Consider the following 18,088-nt stretch of genomic DNA (forward strand, 5'->3'; position numbering starts at 1 on the left):
TCTCAGACATAATACTAGTTATCCAACCTTTCAGAAGCCCAAGAAAAGTTTACAGAAAATCAAATGCATCATTGACTATCATGGAAATTACTAGTCTTAATATTTTTTTCTGAATTTGTGAACTTCTGTACTAACATTTTTATTTGCAGCTGTTTCTTGACAGCTGTTTCAGTTAATTGCTATGTGATCTTGTCAGGTCTTGGTTAGCCTGGGTAAAAGCATAGAGAGGAAACAGCTAAGGAAAAATAAAACAAAAGATCCAGCATCCTGGTAAGGACATTATCTTTAAAATGATTTAGAAATCTACAGCCCTGATTATTCAGGCATTAGATCCCTTGGCACTGTTACAAGCCAAAATGTGTTAACTTGACATTTTGATGTAGTTTCAACTTGAGTAATTCATTTTCTTTCCCTAAATTCCCACTGAAACTTAAGCTAGATAGAAGTGTTTTTCAGCTTTAAACTAAAATATGTACTTGTCCTAAAACCTCAAAGAGTCTGTTATCCTCAATGTTCTTAAATTTGTTCAACAAAACTGGATGCCTTAAATTTTTGTCTAATGGTTTGAAACACTCATTCATCAAAGACTAATTTTAAGTCTAAATTTAAAGATATTCTAGGTGGGTTTAAACACGAAAGCGTCTTGAATTACTTCATGCCTTTTTAAACTAAAGAATTAAAGTTATTAGACTTACTTAATATTTGTTAAGCTATATTTTTACATTAAATAGAAATTGTGCACTGATGCAAAGAATTAATACATTTTTTTCAAAAATTCTTACTGTTGCTGGTATGTAATTGGCATTCCAAAAACTGCTAGAAAATTTACAAAGAAAGGGTAAACCTCTATTTTCTCTGCTTTGAGATCTTTATTATTCTTCTATGACACCGAACTACAAGACTACCAAATGGCATGCTCTTTGTTATCATTGCTTAAAGCTGTTTTAATGCTTTTAGATATCTTTTTGAGGCAATACCTCCAGATTTAATGTCTACGAGAATCATTTGGGTGTGTGTTTAAAAATGACGGTTTTTATATTTACCACAAATGTACTGAGACAGAATTTCTAAGGTGAGGATCTAAAAATCTGCATATTTAACAAGTTTTCCAGGTGATATGTCACTGACATTTTGAAAAATCTTGTTCTACACAGTTTAGTGAGAATTGTTGAGTATTTCAAAAAATGGCAGATATAAAATAAAACACATTATGCCATAGAGTTCTGGCCTTTTGAGTATTTAACAATAATATTCTATGTCAGCAGTTCTCAACCCAGGCAGCACATTAGAATCAACTGGAAAAAATGTTAAAATTCCCTAGGCCAAAACCACACCCCAGACCAATTAAATCAGAATTCTAAGGTGAGATCCAGACATCAATGTGTTTTAAGCTTCCCAGTTGATTCCAACCTGAAGCCAAGGTAGAAACCATAGCTCTATATAAATTTATAGGCATGGAAAGAATCTTGAAGGATTGTGTTTTCAAGTAATAGTTAAATATTTGGAGCAAAGAACTTCCTCAAGAGGGCAGAAGTCTAAAACCTATGCACAACTAATCTTACAGTCTTGGATATCAGAGGCAAAGGACCCTCAACCTTGTCATCCACAATCACACCACTCATGAAAACGTAAGAGAGATAATGCCATACAGCTGGCAACTCGTACAAGTGAAGACAAAGAAGGGGATCGTTGTGTGCTCTCCCAGCCTTGTAGGTCATAACACTTTCAAGACACTGCAGAGGTAGAGTGAAGTCAAAAGGAAGACTACATTTATCTTTGTTCCATGCTAAACATGGCCAGCCATATCTTGTTTTAGACTGCTAATAGAACTAACCTGTATTTGTAATTTACTCAGTAAACAGCCATTTACTGATCACCTACAGGCTCCAGGCACCAGGCTAGGAGCTGGGCCTACCATGCTGGAAACCTCTGCTCAAAGGTTATGGAATATAACATAGTTTTCAAGGTGATCTGTCACTGACATTTTGAAAAATCGTGTTCTGAACAGTTTCCATACCATGCTGGAAACCTTTGCTCGAAGGCTATGGAAAATAAGCTAGAAGAGAGCTATTCATACATGCAAATCCTAGGATAATCAGAGGCCCTCTCCACATTCACAAATTGGACATCCATCAACCAACCCCCCAAAACAATGAACTGCTTTTACTCTATTGATACTTAGGTTTTCATGGTGCCTATAAAACGACCACAGAGCTCACTGGAGGGCTCCTTCCCAAGGGATACCACACAAAGAGAGCATCTACATGGTTTAAAAGTTACTGTATATGCCCAGACCTGTACAATCTAACTTAGGGTAAAGATACAAGAAGGTAATGCTATAAAAATGTTCAACCTCGGAAGATGAGAATGTAGCACAGCTTTAATTGCAATAAGGTGAGGGAAATAATTTTCAAAACAGCTTTGAGAAGGGGGAAAAAAGTCATTTGCAAAAGCTCAGTACTTAAAATCTACAGATGGCATAGCCAACAAATAAATCAATTAAAGGATGCAAAGTGTGAACAGAAACATAAATGTGAATTAAAGCCATACAAACTTCAAGTTATGTATGAAGTAAGTATTTTAACCACTGGCACTAAATTTTTAAATTGAATTCTCTGATGAAACAGAAAACTGGCATAATTGCCTCAGTGAAGAGTGGCTTGAGAGTTACAGCTGGTGGGGAAAAAATAAATGTGTTTCTGTGTTTTGAATAGAGAGTAAAGCATGACAGATGAATAGAAAGGGCTTGCCAAGGTACCAACAATAGTCCAGGTGAGAAATAACTAAAGCATCAAACAGTCTCAGAAGCAGAATTTGAATTAAATAGTAGCATGTTTTTCTCCTACGATGCTCACATGCGGCTAGTTCTTACCAATCCTTCCAATGGTGTAGCCATGGGTGTAGCAAGATCAAAGAGTTTGGGGTACTTCCTAAAGCTACTGGCCTCTGTTTGGAGAATTATTTTTTCCTTGACCTTTAAAGGATTTTGTAACAAGTGTTTTGCACCAGTCTTGCGTCCTTTCTTGCTTGTTTACAACTCTTTCTGTGTTTGTGGGGGAGAGGGAGAGGAGTCGGTGGGAGAAGGGTCTTTTTCTTTCAGATGGTGGAGGGCAATACCATCTTAGAGCATTCTCACCCTCTTCCATGGCTGCGTCCTGAATAGAGGGTGAGAATGTGGACCCTGGAGACAAACTGCCTGAATCCCAGCTCTGCCGCTTACCAGCTGTTCCTTTGAGCAGAATTTTCGAGTTGCTTATGACTTGATTTTCTCTTCTATAAAAGGGACAAATAGTATGTTCTCACACAAGTTTTATTTTTAAACAGCTCTGAGGAACGTTTATATTTACAAGAGCCAAATACTTTAAAAATCTACCAATGCCTTACCTAGCAAACAACTCCATCATTTGCAAGGATGAAATGAGATAAGGAGTTGGCATTGTGCCTCCACGAAAAGGGGAGGGGATCTGTAGATGTCAGATATCATCCCTACTTGGATAAAAACTAAAGATTTTAAAAGTAAATTCATAATCATTTATTTCCCCCTCCCCATAAGCCAGCACTTTCTCCAACTGCTTTCAGCAAAGCAGTGGAATTTCAACAACTCAGTTAGAAAATGGCATCACCACTGCCATTTTCCAAATGTGCGTCTCCCTTGGACACACCCAGGAAACTGCAATAATTGCCTTTCAGGATGCTTTACCTCTTACCTCAATCACGTGTGGGCAAAGCCAGCCTTCGTGTGACCTCTTCTTCAGACTGGATACCCTACTGTCTCCTCTTTCTTCTTTCTGGCTAAATCCTGAACCATCCTTCAAGATTCATCTCAAAGCCCACTGCTGCCCCCGAGAACTTTCCACACTGATTTCTGTCATCCCTGAACTCTGAGGGCTCGTGGATTCATCACACCTGCCTCCTGCTCTAATGTTTTAGTTTCATGTGTGTGAAGCTTTGTCTGCCCAAGTAAATGAAAAGCTCCTGGGAATGGGGTTAATTCTCCCTCTTTCCCCACCCAGCACAGTGCTATGGCACTCACAGATATCCAATTATAGTGGTTGAGCTTGCTTGAATCAGAATTCATTGTAGTTTGCAAGTTCCCACAGATTAGGAAATAATCTTTTTACTTTGTACATTGCCTCAAGCAGTTACTTCTTTTTTAAAAAAACACTTGATGCAAGAAATAATACTTTTGAAGTCAAAATAATTATACGTTAATGATTAAATTTATATATGAATGCTTTCATTGTGACACCCATAAAATTAAAGATAAAGCAAAATCTTAGAATAAGCTTCTATACTACGGTATCAACAGTAGTTCAAACTCACTGATTGACAGCCTGTTATGAAGAGGTAGTAATATAAAGTATATCACTAAATCATGAAAACAATCATATGAGATAGATATTAAATTATTCCCTTTTTACAGATCAGGAACCTTAAGCACATGTTAGAAAAAAGGGTAAAGACTGAAAGCAAGGCACACGTTTTTCCTTGAGAAGTTATAGAGAATCAACAAAGATGGCAGATTTTTTTTTCTGCCAGACCCTGTTCTAAATGTAGTAACTCATTTAATCCACACAACTTCCTAAAATAAAAACTATAGTATTCCTTCCATTTTACAGACCAGAAAACATAAACCCAGAGAGGTTAAATCACTTGCCCAAGGTCACACAGCTAGAAAGTAGCGAACTGGCTTCAAATCTCGGTCAGTCTGGCTCCAGAGCACTGATACCTTTTTTTTATTCTTTGTTTGAGACAAGGTCTTGCTCTGTCACCCAAATTGGAGTGCAGTGGCACAATCATGGCTCACTGTAGCCTCAACCTCCCAGGCTCAAGCAATCCTTCCACTTCAGCTCCCCAATTATTCAGGTGCAGCAGCTCACACCTGTAATCCCAAGGAGGTCGAGGTGGGAGGATCGTTTAAGCCCATGAGATCAGGACCAGCCTGGGCAATATAAATGAGACCTCCGTCTCCACAAAAAATAAAGAGTCCTCGTTTTTAACCAATATACTTACTACACAAGTCAAAAACATGGTTATAATACTGACGATTGTGTAGTATTAAAATGTCAATATCTCTGGAAGAGTTAGACTCTTCAGACCTTGAACTCCTCCCAGCAATCAGCAAAACCCTTGCCCTAAAAAACAACAACAAAAGATAATCATATTTGCTCAGACTTGGCATGGATCTGATTCATAGCAAGCACTTGGTAAATGTTAAGTACTCCTGTCCACACAACTGCTACCACCACATATGCCCTTCTACTATGGCTAGATGACCAACAACACTTAAGAATCATAGCTTCCTGGAACATATGAACAGCATCTTGCTTTTTTTCTTGGGGTCTTTTCTCACAGAACCCTTTATCTTATTTTCTGCTTCTTCAGGGTTGTAAAGGTCTTTCTGAACAGGTCATGGAAAAGAAAAAGAGCATATTATCTGAGAATGGTGCTAACATCATCTCCCTTTATATTTCCCATCCCCAGTTGTCCTTTGCACTTTCATCTATTTTCCTTGTCTCTAGGTACGTACTTGCTCAGAAGCCACCAGGCAAACTCAAGGCTTTTCACCATCAGTGGATCCAAAGGCAGCTAGCAAATCAAAGCAATGCTTTAGCCTTTCGCTATGTGAGGCTCGTTAGCTATAAATTCAGGAAGACCTGTGCTCCAAGGACCCTCGCAGGGAATTGAAATTCTCTCACAAACCAGGTTTGGTAACAGAGCACAAAATCTGGGTGAGAAGAGGTTTGACTTCCTGCTAGGGGGTGGACTGCCTTCTTTAGGTGGGGCAGTGCTTTCTAAGGGAAAGTGCTGATTAAACAGCACCTGCATAGCAATCTACAGCTGACTGGGATGGGGGTTGTAAGCCACATGCCCTTCAAGGTGGATGAAGCATCTTGAACATTAGCAAAAAGAGAATATTTCCTGGCACAAGAACAATACCTGGCACATAACAGGCACTCAATAAATATTTGTTGTATGAATGAGTGATCCATAGGAGAACATGAAGTATTTATAAAAATAAATACTGACCCTTGAACAACACAGATTTGAACTATACAGGTCCGCTTATTTGTGGATTTCTTTTAACAAAACACAGATTAAAAATAGAGCATTCATGGGATATGAAGCCCATGTATCTGCAGGGCCTGCTTCAGGAATTGGGTACATGCAGATTTTGGTAAACTTAGGGATTTTGGTATACAGGCAGGTTTCATTAAAACCCTTGTTTTACAAACGAGGACACTGAGGTTAAATAATTTGCCTTCAGAACATGCAACTAGTAGGTGACAGAAGCAAGATTCAAATTCAGATCACTTTTATTGTAAAAATCTATGCTCATAGGTACTATGTTTCACTCTTGAAGGATGGCTTGCTTCACTAGGTATGTTCCAGAATGTTCTAAAAGTATTGAATCTCTGCCTCCAGAAGTTAATAAGACTTATGAAAGCTGTATTTTGCGCAATATTTTGGATCTGAATTCAGCGAGATGTCACGATTGTATGACCTTAACCTGTATGACCAGTGTGGATGTGTGTGCCAGCTCCCTTCCCCAGTAGCTTGTCAATTCAGCACCAGCTGATGCCAAACCAGCTGCCACAGCCATTTTTACCAAAGAAGTAGGTCTCTGCATCTTGAAGTGTAGTGTATTGCAAAAAATAGATAAGAGGAAAATATTATATAAGAAGTTGTCAGTTCTGCCCCTCTTGAAAAGTATCCAGTGAGGGAGGGCCATTTTGTCCACTTTGCGGAAAAGGAAGGAAGGCACAGGAGTACTTTATTCAGGCACTTCAGGAGCAGAGCCTCGGCTCTTTCTTCCCCTTTGGAGTTGGAAGAGACCAATGCCTTTTCAATTCCACTCAAGACAGAGAGGAGACTGTAAGGGCCATTGTTAGCCTGACAATGGAAGATGATTTTCATAGACAAGTTGATTGCTTTCTAAGAAGCAGAAAAATAAAGCTGAATTCAGCAGCTACCCAAGAGTCTGTGAGAGCAGCCACTTCTGAAGGGACAGAAGAAGGCAGCTTTGCCAGCAAGCTCGTTTCCCTCATCGGGGAGGAAAATAGATTTCACAATATTTTCATATTAGAGCAGTGAACATTCTATCCAAGGTCTGGTAATGTCTGTGGCCTGCTGAAGCTAATAAAAACTTGGGAAATGTTACCAGAAAAATCTGATATCACGAGGCTTAAACTAGCCTAGACATATGTAGAGAGATCTTTTGAATGGATAGATAATGTAAGTAAACAGACCATTTTCTGAGCCTTTAAACTCTATTGTAATAAACCTGCCTTCTCAGAGAAGGGAAAAATAGTCAGCTACCTAACAAAGCATTGAAAAGGATGTTGAAAAAAAATACTTAAATGTAGGTATGAATGTTGCTGTACACATGACATTTATATAGTAAGTAATAATATAAAGCAGCGTAAAGCAAAAAAAAATCATTGTGCTGTCTATTCATGCTCTACATCAGAAGGTTCATCAAGCAGCTATAGCAATATTCATATCAGCCAAAAGAACTTCTTCACACTATGAATTTTTCTTTACATTTAGCTAAAATGTACTGGATACCTGCATTGAGTATGCACATTATATCAGGTAACCCTATGTGGACCAAATTCTCTAATTACCAGTAACTCTCCTGGGTGATGTTAGCCTCACTTTTTAGATGAGGAAGATTAGGCTCAGAGAGATTACCTAACCTGGGTATCACTGAGGGTGCTTTAAACCACAGGTAACCATACTTAACAATGGCTTAAACACAAATCATTTCAAGTTATCCCCCATAACAAAGAGTTTGAAAGTGTCGGTCTCAGGGCTGATTCAGCAGCCTAATGATGACACCAAGGACCCTGGCTCTATCCATCCTTCCACGCATCCTTTCTTGGTGTGTTGGCTTTTAGTTTGCAGTCTTCTAGTCTTGTGGTTATATGATGGCTGCAGCAGCTCCAGACATTACTTGTTTACACAGCTAAGACCACAGATCAAATAAAAGGGTGCAAAGTCTTCTCTTCCTGCAACGTCCTTTCCGTCATAACAGAAAATTACCCAGGGTCCCCTAACAAAATCTAATTTGACAAAATGGATCACATGGCCATCTTAATTTGACAAAATGGATCACATGGCCATCTGTAGCTGTAAAGGATGATGGGAAAGTGAGTATATAGCATTTTCACCATCACTGGAGGATGTTTTTTTCAGGAAGGAAGGAAGAAATAGAGAAAGAAAGGGAGGAAGAGGAGAGAAAGGGAGGGAGGGGAGAGAAGTGGTAACTGAACTGGCACCAACAGTGTCTGGCATATTATCAAACTTAGAAGTTGATATAGCTAGAACTGAGTCTCCTTACAAAAAGCATGTACCAACACAAACAACTTCACAGCAGAAAACAAATAACCTGATTTAAAATGTGCAAATGACCTAATTAATTTATCAAAAGGAGATATACAAATGGCCAAACAGGCATATGAAAAGGTGATCAACATTACTAATCATCAGGGAATTGCAAAATCAAAATTTCAATGAGATATTACCTCACTTGTTAGAATGGCCATTATCAAAAAGACAAAAGATAACATGTGTTGGTGAGGACATGGAGAAAAGGTAACCAGTCCTTGCATACTATGAATGGGATTGTCGATGAGTACAGCCATTTTTCAAAACAAGACAGAAGTTTGTCAAAAAATTAAAAATAGATCTGTTAGAAATCCCACTTCTGGGTCTATATCCACAGGAAATGCAATTAGCATGTTGGGAAGATATTTGCACCCCTATATTCATTGCAGCATTATCCACAATAGCCCATATATGGAATCAACCTAGGGGTCTGTCAGTGGATATATAGATGAAAAAAATATGCTTTATAAACACAATGGGAATACTATTCAGCCATAAAAAATGAAGAAAATCCTGTCATTTGTGACAACATGGATGAACCTGGAGGACATTATGCTAAGTGAAATAAGGCAGTTGCAGAAAGACAAATACTGCATGATCTCACTTATAGATGGTATCTAAAACAATTAAACTCATGAAAGCAGAGAATAGAATAGTGGTTGCCAGCAGTTGGGGATGAGGAGAGGAATGTGGGGAGATGTTGGTGAAAGGGTATAAAGCTTCAGTTAGACAAGATGAATAACTTCTAGACATCTACTGTACAGCATGGTGACTGTAGTTAATAATAGTGTAATGTACACTTGAAAATTGCTGAGAGTAGATCTTAAATCTTCTCCATAAGTGAGGTGATGGATATGTTAAGTTGATTTAATAATTTCAAAATGTGTATATATCTCAAAACATGTTGCATACCATAAATATGTACAACTTTTTTCAATTAAAATTGAATAAATAAATATTTTTAAGTAAGACAAAACATAAACCCACATACTTTTTACCCCACACCAAGCAGAAGAGGTAGGGAAATCCTTTCTCAAGTAGTTGCAGCCCACAACTTTTAACATCAGTGCCATGTCCTTGAAGGGGCTGCTGAAAGGTCATCAGGAAGACTGTTGGTGATAGAGCTGAGATGCTCCCTTTAAAGCATGGGGAATCTGACATCCTTTCCTGAGCGTCCTTGAGTTTGAGGTCTCTAGGGAGCCAAGCTGACTTCCCTTTGGGGAATAGAAAGTCATCCAGATTTTGCGTGGACTGAACTCACACTCCTAGAGTCTGAGAAGGGCTTCTTATACCTAGCTTGACTCAAACTTGCCACTGAGTCAAGACACTTGTCAAGTCTTTAAATGACCTTCAGTCCTGTGACAATTGCAATGTACAAAACATCTCCAATTCCATTCTTCTGTTGGGTTTGCTGATTTCTCTCTGAGTGGTCCAGATGCATTCTCATACTATACCACATATACATTTTCTTGTGCGTCTTTAATAGATTCCAACAGTTGCATATTGAAAAGTATATGCAAAAATTATAAAATGGCCAGGCGCAGTGGTTCACGCCTGTAATCCCAGCACTTTGGGAGGCTGAGGCTGGCAGATCATGAGGTCAAGAGATCGAGACCAGCCTGGCCAACATGGTGAAACCCCATATCTACTAAAACTACAAAAATTAGCCAGGCGTGGTGGTGGACGACTGTAGTCCCAGCTACTTGGGAGGCTGAAGCAGGAGAATCACTTGAACGCAGGAGGCAGAGGTTGCAGTGAGTTGAGATCGCGCCACTGCACTCCAACCTGGCGACAGAGCAAGACTCCATCTCAAAAAAAAATAAAATTTATCAAATAATATTGGAATTATTTACATCATATTGACCTATATGAACATATAAATAATATAAATATGTATGTAATATGGATTTAAAACTTTTATTTCCATTTGCAAAGTTATTCTCTGAGATCCCAAGAAACAAAGTTGAGTATACACTTTTTGTATATATAAACATGCACACACATGCATGTACACACACACACACACCCATACCTGGGTAGTCAATGGTGAAATAAAGAAGAGAGAAACTGTAATCCATAACCTCAAAAGTTTTATATACAAGAAGAAGCAAACACACACACACACACATACACACACACAAAATTCAGAAGCAGACTTGGGTTGGAATTCTGGCTCTGTCACTTGCACCTTGGTGTTAGGCACATTATGTCATCTCACTGAGACTCAATTTCTCATTTGAGAATGGGGACAATAATACCCACTCCTCACAATTGGTGGGGAATTTGGAGGAAAAGTAAATGAAACATCTAGCACAATGCTTAGCATTACCCATAAACACTCACAAACACTGTATTGTTCAGCCAAAAAGAAGAGAGATTTATTATGTCACTAACACATTTGAATTTCTTGGCTCTCAACTCTTCAAAACTCTTCAGAAATGTTTTAGGAGCTCTAAAGTGGTACATCTAAAGGAGTGACATAAGGCAGAACCCCTAATTTCAGTGGATGTTCCTAGAACTCCCATGTCCCGTGTGGCAGCTACAGGCAATTGATTTATCATGTCTGTGATGGGCAATTGATTTATCATGTCTATAATCATCTCTAGTAAAGCATTTTATCATGTCTATAGTCATCTCTAGTAAAGCAGATTTCACAGTCAGCTTTTTTCATCATCCCCACTTTCAGTCACTCACACAGACAGGGAATTGCCCTTTATTTTGGTCTCTACGCCAAAGTTTTTCCTCCTATTCCAGTTACCACATCCTTGGGGAAGAACTCTGTTAAACTGATCAGCCAAATGCCAGCACAGTTCTTCCAGTGTTTAGAGCTCTCTGTGTCCATTTCCTCCCAAGCTAATTAGGTAGGGTACAGCTTTTTAGCCCCTTAGAGTGGTAACTTTTGAGGCTTTGGTTAGGATTCCAGGGAAAAGGCACAGTGAGTTGCTTTGAGTCTAGGCTGAGCTTCTCCAAATGTGGACCATGGGCCAGCATCATCAGCCTCACCTGGAAGCTTCTTAGAAACACCAAATCTCAGGTCACCCCTCAGAGCCTACTGAACCAGAAGTTGCATTTTAACAAGATCCACAGGAGATTCAGACACTCAGTTTTGAGAAATCCATCCCAGATCTATAAATTAACTTCATTTAAGTAAAGGAAGTTTCTGCCTAGTTCAACTTAGCCATCTGAAACACAACACTGGGATTTGATATAAATTTCCAGTTGGTTAAAATTATTCCTTCTTGTAAAATTGCCGTTGTTCCCTGAACTTAAATTTATTTCTGGGTCTGCTTTGTGAGGGCCTCCACTGTGATGAGCTGGAACGAGCAGGCACAGGCTCTTGAGAGCCCATTCTGCCCATCCTTTCCCAAGTTTGTGTTCAGAAACATCATGTTGGTAACATGAAATTGACAATGGCAGGAGTATTTACACCACTGAAATAGGAAAATATAAGAAATCAGAACATTCTTTCCCCCTAAAGAACTGGCTTATAGCCCAGACATACCTGACACAAATCAGGGGTGTTGGCTCCCTGGCATAATAACATCACAGGGGCATCCTAATACTATTGTCATTTCCTCCACACTCTAATTCTTGCAACAGAGAAAGTGCATTTCTTTTCGTTCTATCCTTGGCAGAAACGGGGATCAATTGGCTACTACCAAACATCATCTCATGGAAATGCTATAGCTCAAACATTTTAATATATATAACAATCATTTGGGGTGTCTGTTTAAATGCTCTTTTATAAATTTACTCCCAGGATTTTTATTTAGTAGATTTGTATTCAGACCTGTGATTCTGCATTTTACAAAATAAAGAAATTCTAATGCTGGTAGTCTTTAGACAATGCATTGAAAATATTCAAGTGTTGGGCATATTGACAGGGAAGCAGTTCACTGCATTTACCTGGGGGTTCTAAGAGTTTCCACCACCCAATGCCCTGTGTCTCCTCAGAGAAATAAAACTCTACTAATCAAACACACTAACTCTGAACTCAATTGTATATTGCCAGCTTGCAAACTTTATAGTAGCTACCTGTTCAGATAGCCATGAAGTAGTGTGATCTTCAAGCTCTCAGATTTCCTGTCAAAAAATTGAAACCCCATTGGCAAGCTGCAGGTTGCCGGCTGTCCAAGGATATTATCTCCAATTGAAATCAGCAATGCAGGCTCAGAGTCTTTGGCTCAGGTCTCCCAAGCATATCATTATTATTCTAATGAATTTGGAAAATTACATGTTCTCTAATAACAGCCCATGAAAGGAATACACAAATAGAAATACAGAAAGAAGTGACTTGCTGTGGGCCCTTTGAAGAACTTGGTGACTGAGTTTGTTCAGTTGTGTTTAGATAACAGAATTAGGCTTAGTCTACTGGGCCTCATTGAATAAAAGGGAATTTTTCATTAAAATGTATATTTTAGGCTTCTGAAACAAAATCGTAAGTTCAGGCATCACCAGGCCCACATTCTGTGTGGCACCAATTCAGAGCTGAGTAATGGTAGCTGTTTATGGAAGAGGCATGAATTCTCCAGTTGCAGTAGTTTCCATCATTCTCACTTTGTTTTCCTAACTGGCCTTGTCTGTGTCATATCTGAGTTTGCAGCCCCTGTTAAGCTTTGTTTTCTTTCTTAGTTTTCTTTTACCCTACTTCCAAGTTCCCTTCAGAAGGCTCACAACATATAATCCTGGAAAGTTCTTCTTGCTATCTGTTGCAAATTAGTGTAAGGCAATCTTGTGTTTGATGATTATCGGATTATTAGATAGATATCAGCAACTATCTACAGTTAGTAGTTGAAGTCTTTAACAGAACTCATCAAATTTTAACTTGGCTATGAATTGCCTGGGATCCTATTAGAATACATTTGTTAATTCAGTAGGTATAGAGTGGCTGGCGCTGCTTATGGTTGCATGCACCATACATTGAGTAGAAAAGGTATAAGTTTTTGCCTCTAAAACTTTGTTCCCAGGTTCTATCAGAAGCAAGATGCAAAACAAAGTTTGCCATTCATACAAGTGTTTATTAGTAGCACAATTTAAAAAGGCACATATAATCTGCTTAATAAACTGGATAAATCTCAAATCTTTACCCTCTTAATTATCCTGACCATGACTTGCATAAAGCAAAAGGAACAGTGTTCTGGAAGCAGGGATTCTGTTAATCTTTTTTTTTTTTTTTTTTTTTTTTTTTTTTTTTTTTTTGAGAACGAGTCTCACTTTATCACCCAGGCTGGAGTTCAGTGGCACAATCTCGGCTCACTGCAAGAGCTGTCTCCTGGGTTCAAGCGATTCTCATGCCTCAGCCTCCCAAGTAGCTGGGATTACAGGCACCCGCCACCACACCCAGCTAATTTTCATATTTTTAGTAGAAATGGGGTTTCACCATTTCACCAGCCAGGCTGGTTTCAAACTCCTGACCTCAGGTGATCCGGCTGCATCGGCCTCCCAAAGTGCTGGGATTACAGGCATGAGCCTCCATTAATCTTTGAGGATGAATCCAGCAATCTCAGAATCAGTTGCTAGACAAAGGACAGTTTCAGAATCAAGTTTTGGTACCACTGCAAAGAATATGGACTACTGAGTTCCCTGGATTATTTTGCCTTAAACAAGTGCAGAAGGGTTTCTATAACATGTATATCATAGTTCTAGCCAAGCCACATATTTTGAAAACCAGCAGTTTTATCAGTGTAAACCCATTTATAAAAACATGCTAATGTCTAAACTTCTGGGGTCAATTGTAGATAAAGACAGCTAGATGTTTGCAGTAACTTTCCTTGCAGTGTGGCTCTTTGATTAAACACTGTGAACCATTTCCCGTAACGTGTATCCCAATTAGGGCAACCAGCAGAACCTGTTTTTATTATACTATTTTTGATAATATATTTTAAATTAAATTACATGCCACAGGACAGACTCTTCCCAAGAAATGGATGCTTCAAACTGGATTTGGCCCAGTTCTGAGGTGAGAAGGATAGGTTTTCCATTTGAGAGAGATCAATGTGAAGGAGGCAGGAAGAAACAGCCCCTTCCAGTGAGGTGTGGAATATTCCACTACTACCTTCTAAGCAAGACCTGAGGGTCCCCTCACCCAAAACCCTCCCATTCTTGGCACACTCATCTTTTAGATTAATTTCTGCTTGGGCCCCTTTCCCATCATGTCTTCAGCACAACATTATCTCATGTGACTTCATGACAAACAGAAACAGAAAATAAGTAGAAGCAACCCTAGAGATTGCCAAAGCCAGTGGGTTTCCCATCTTAGCTTTGAAGTCCTTTGTTCAGACTTAAGATCACGCTGGGATGCAGACACATAATCCTCATAGGAAAGAGAAATGTTCTGGATGAAGCAGTGGGTGGATGCAGGGAAAGCAAAAACATCGCTCTTTTCCACGCTCCCAGTCCCTTCATCTGTTTGTGCTTGAGTGACTTCCAATGGGCACCGTTAACCTGATCATTCTTCTATCACCCATTTTGCAGATTAAGAAACTAAGTCTTTGAGGGGATAAGTAAATTGCTTGAGTACACATAGTGAGATGGGGGCAGAACAGAAACTCTCTTTCTGTTATGGGTCAGAGGACAGGCTTTAAGGGAATGAGGTGAAGGCACTCGCTCTTGTCCTGAGACTGAGGGCTCAGTGGGATAACGACTCAGACTCCAAGCTGGTTGTCCATGCCCCTAAGCCTCCCCAGCCAATTAGCTCATTCCTTCAGTTCCGGGTAATGACTCAACTTTTTCCTTTCTGGATTCCAGATGAAAACCTCTCTCTGCAGTTCCTGGTATCACCTGAAAAGCAAAAAGTAAGGATTTTCTTCCTTCTCAATGCCATCTAGCACTTGAAGAAAAACTGCCAGCAAGCCAGATGGTAAGTTGTCATGGGGAAGATGACGTGGCCGCTCCCCACTGGGAGAGCCTTTTCTGACTTTCCTCAAGTGAGTTATGCTCTTTTTAATCTGCTTCGTAGACAGCCCATTTGCTAACATTGCATCAATGTGTGCTCATCTCATTTCCCTAAAGGCTTCTGTTTCTCTCTAGGTCTCCTTTTCCACCCCATTTTTATATCTTCCTATCCTTTCCAGTGCCCTACAACAATTTCATTCATACAAAAGCAAGCCTTCCCAAAACACAGAGTTACATTTGGAGTTATCAACCACAGTAGCGGTTATGATTGAGGATACGTTCTCCCCATCCTAAGATGGTAAAGCGCTCAAGGAGATAACTTCCTGCTCATACCCTTTACACTGTGGGCATGTCACCCTGAGGATTCTCTGGGGCTCCTCTTTACCCACATCTCTTTCCATCTTTCCCCTCTTTTCTCCTTTGTTCACAAGACCCTCCCTATTGCCCCTTTCTCTACCTACCTGCCTTCTAAGGCAGGAGTTGTAAGAAGGGGTGTTCAGTCTCATAAAGTACTGACATTGACAGCCTGGATCCTACTCACCACCAAAATCACATGGGTCTACAGTCTATTCTCAGAATATTATGATAATATTAGGTTGGTGCAAAGGTAACTGTGGTTTTCACCATTAAAAGTAATGACGATGAGAAAAAAAAGAAACAAGAAGAAAGAAATCTTAAGAGGAAGAAGGAAAAGAAGGAAGAAAAGAAAGAAAAATAAGAGAACTATGCACCAATATTTCTAGTAATACTAATAACTGACATTGACTAAGGAACTCTTTTATCCTGCACTACTGTGTGTGTGTGTGTGTGTGTGTGTGTGTGTTACATTAAGGCCTCATGAGTACTGTATTATTTCCTCTTATTTTACAAATGTGGAAATCTAGGGACATTTAAGTCCAATGAGCAAATAGGAAGCTGGGATTCAATGCCTGGGGAATCTGATTGCAGAGTCTGAGCTCTGTAGACTGCTGACCAAAGCGGGGAACAGCGCCCAGCTTTCAGGGTTGGGAATTATTATGGTAGCACCTATGTTTGGGGATTACACATATTGGTGGCTCCATGATTCAAAGGGCCGAGGATGTCACAAAGCCAGGGATTCCCGTATCAAGGACATAGTATAGGAGAGGATTCTGAGGTGTTAAAGACAAAAGTGTTTTATATCAACAATCCAGAGAATATGCTTTTATAACAGGCGAAGTGATGGGGAAGGAAAGGCTGAAGCCCTGCTGTGTTTGTCTTCCTAAGATCATTATATTGCTATTTTCTAGACTCTTGTCTATTTGAGGAGGCTTAAGCTAATTTTTTTAAATTTTACTTTAAGTTCTGGGATACATGTGCTGAACGTGTAGGTTTGTTACACTGGCATACGTGGGCCATTGTGGTTTACTGTACCTATCAACCCGTCATCTAGGTTTTAAGCTCCACATGCATTAGGCATTTGTCCTAATGCTCTCCCTCCCCATTCCCCCCACCTCCCAATAGACCCCAGTGTGTGATGTTCCCCTCCCTGTGTCCATGTGTTCTCACTGTTCAGCTCCCACCTATGAGTGAGAACATGCGGTGTCTGGTTTTTTGTTCCTGTGTTAGCTTGCTGAGAATGACGGTATCCAGCTTCATCCATGTTCCTGCAAAGGACATGAACTCATTCTTTTTTATGGCTGCATAGTATTCCATGTTGTGTATGTGCCACATTTTCTTTATCCAGTTCATCATTGATGGGCATTTGGGTTCTTTTTAAAATCACTTTGTGAGTTCTGGAGTTTCTTCCATCTTAAATGCTGTCTTGCTATTGTGTTTCAGTCACCTGTTACTCACATGTGGGTTATTCACTTTGGAGACCATTTCTGGAAAGTTTCAAATACTAAGATGGCTTTTCCATGCCAACCCCTGGGCTCTTGCCTCCTTTTTCCATTGCCTGGCCATAACACAAATTAATTTCTGTATTCATTTCTTCCAAATGGTTTCCTCAGATGTTCTTTAAATGAATCCCTGCTTATTTTTGAATTTTCTACATCACAACCCCCTACTCTTTTACTCCATCCCACAGCAGAAAGAAATTGATAGATGTTTATCCTACTGTGCTTTAAAGTAGACTCTACAAGTACAGGAGTTATGTTCATTTAAAATTTGAAGGAATGTTAATACAACCTCTCCTTCTTTGCAAGGTACCCTCCACTTTAGTTTTTCCTTTTCAAAACTGACAGACTCTTCTTTGGGCAACACTTAGGAGCCAAACGTTTTGGCCTTTGTCTTAGATGAAATAATCCTATTAAAACACGAATGAGAAGTGACACTTCCGATTTCAGAATGCAAATCATGCTTCTCTGCCATCAAGACCCTGCATGCTCTGCTTCCTGCTACTCATCTAACTTCCTCCCCTACACTTTCCTCTTGCACCCTCTGCCCTGACTCCACCCCGTTTTCTTGCTCCATCCCTTTTGTGACCAGACACACATATGTGCCTCAGGCCTTTTGAACTTGCCATTCCCTCTCTCTGCCTCTGACTGAAATTCTCTTTCCCCAAATAGCTGCTTGTTCATTCTTATTATTCTCTGCTCAGATGTCATCCATCAGAAAGCCCTTCTCTGCCAGCTCAGTTTATAATAGCTAACCCCAAACATTTTCTATTTTTTACCCTGCTTATTTCTTTCACACCATAGCTCAGTACTTTGTTATATATTTCTTTACTTGTTTGTTGTCTGTCTTCCCCATTAAAATGTAAGACCCATAAGCTGTGTTCGCATTTTAAACAAAACAAAACAGAAACAACAGCAGCAGCAGCCACAACAACAGCAACACTATC

The sequence above is a fragment of the Rhinopithecus bieti genome, unplaced genomic scaffold, assembly GCF_001698545.2.
Source record: "Rhinopithecus bieti isolate Rb0 unplaced genomic scaffold, ASM169854v2 scaffold_788, whole genome shotgun sequence".
In the NCBI taxonomy this organism is placed as follows: Eukaryota; Metazoa; Chordata; class Mammalia; order Primates; family Cercopithecidae; genus Rhinopithecus; species Rhinopithecus bieti.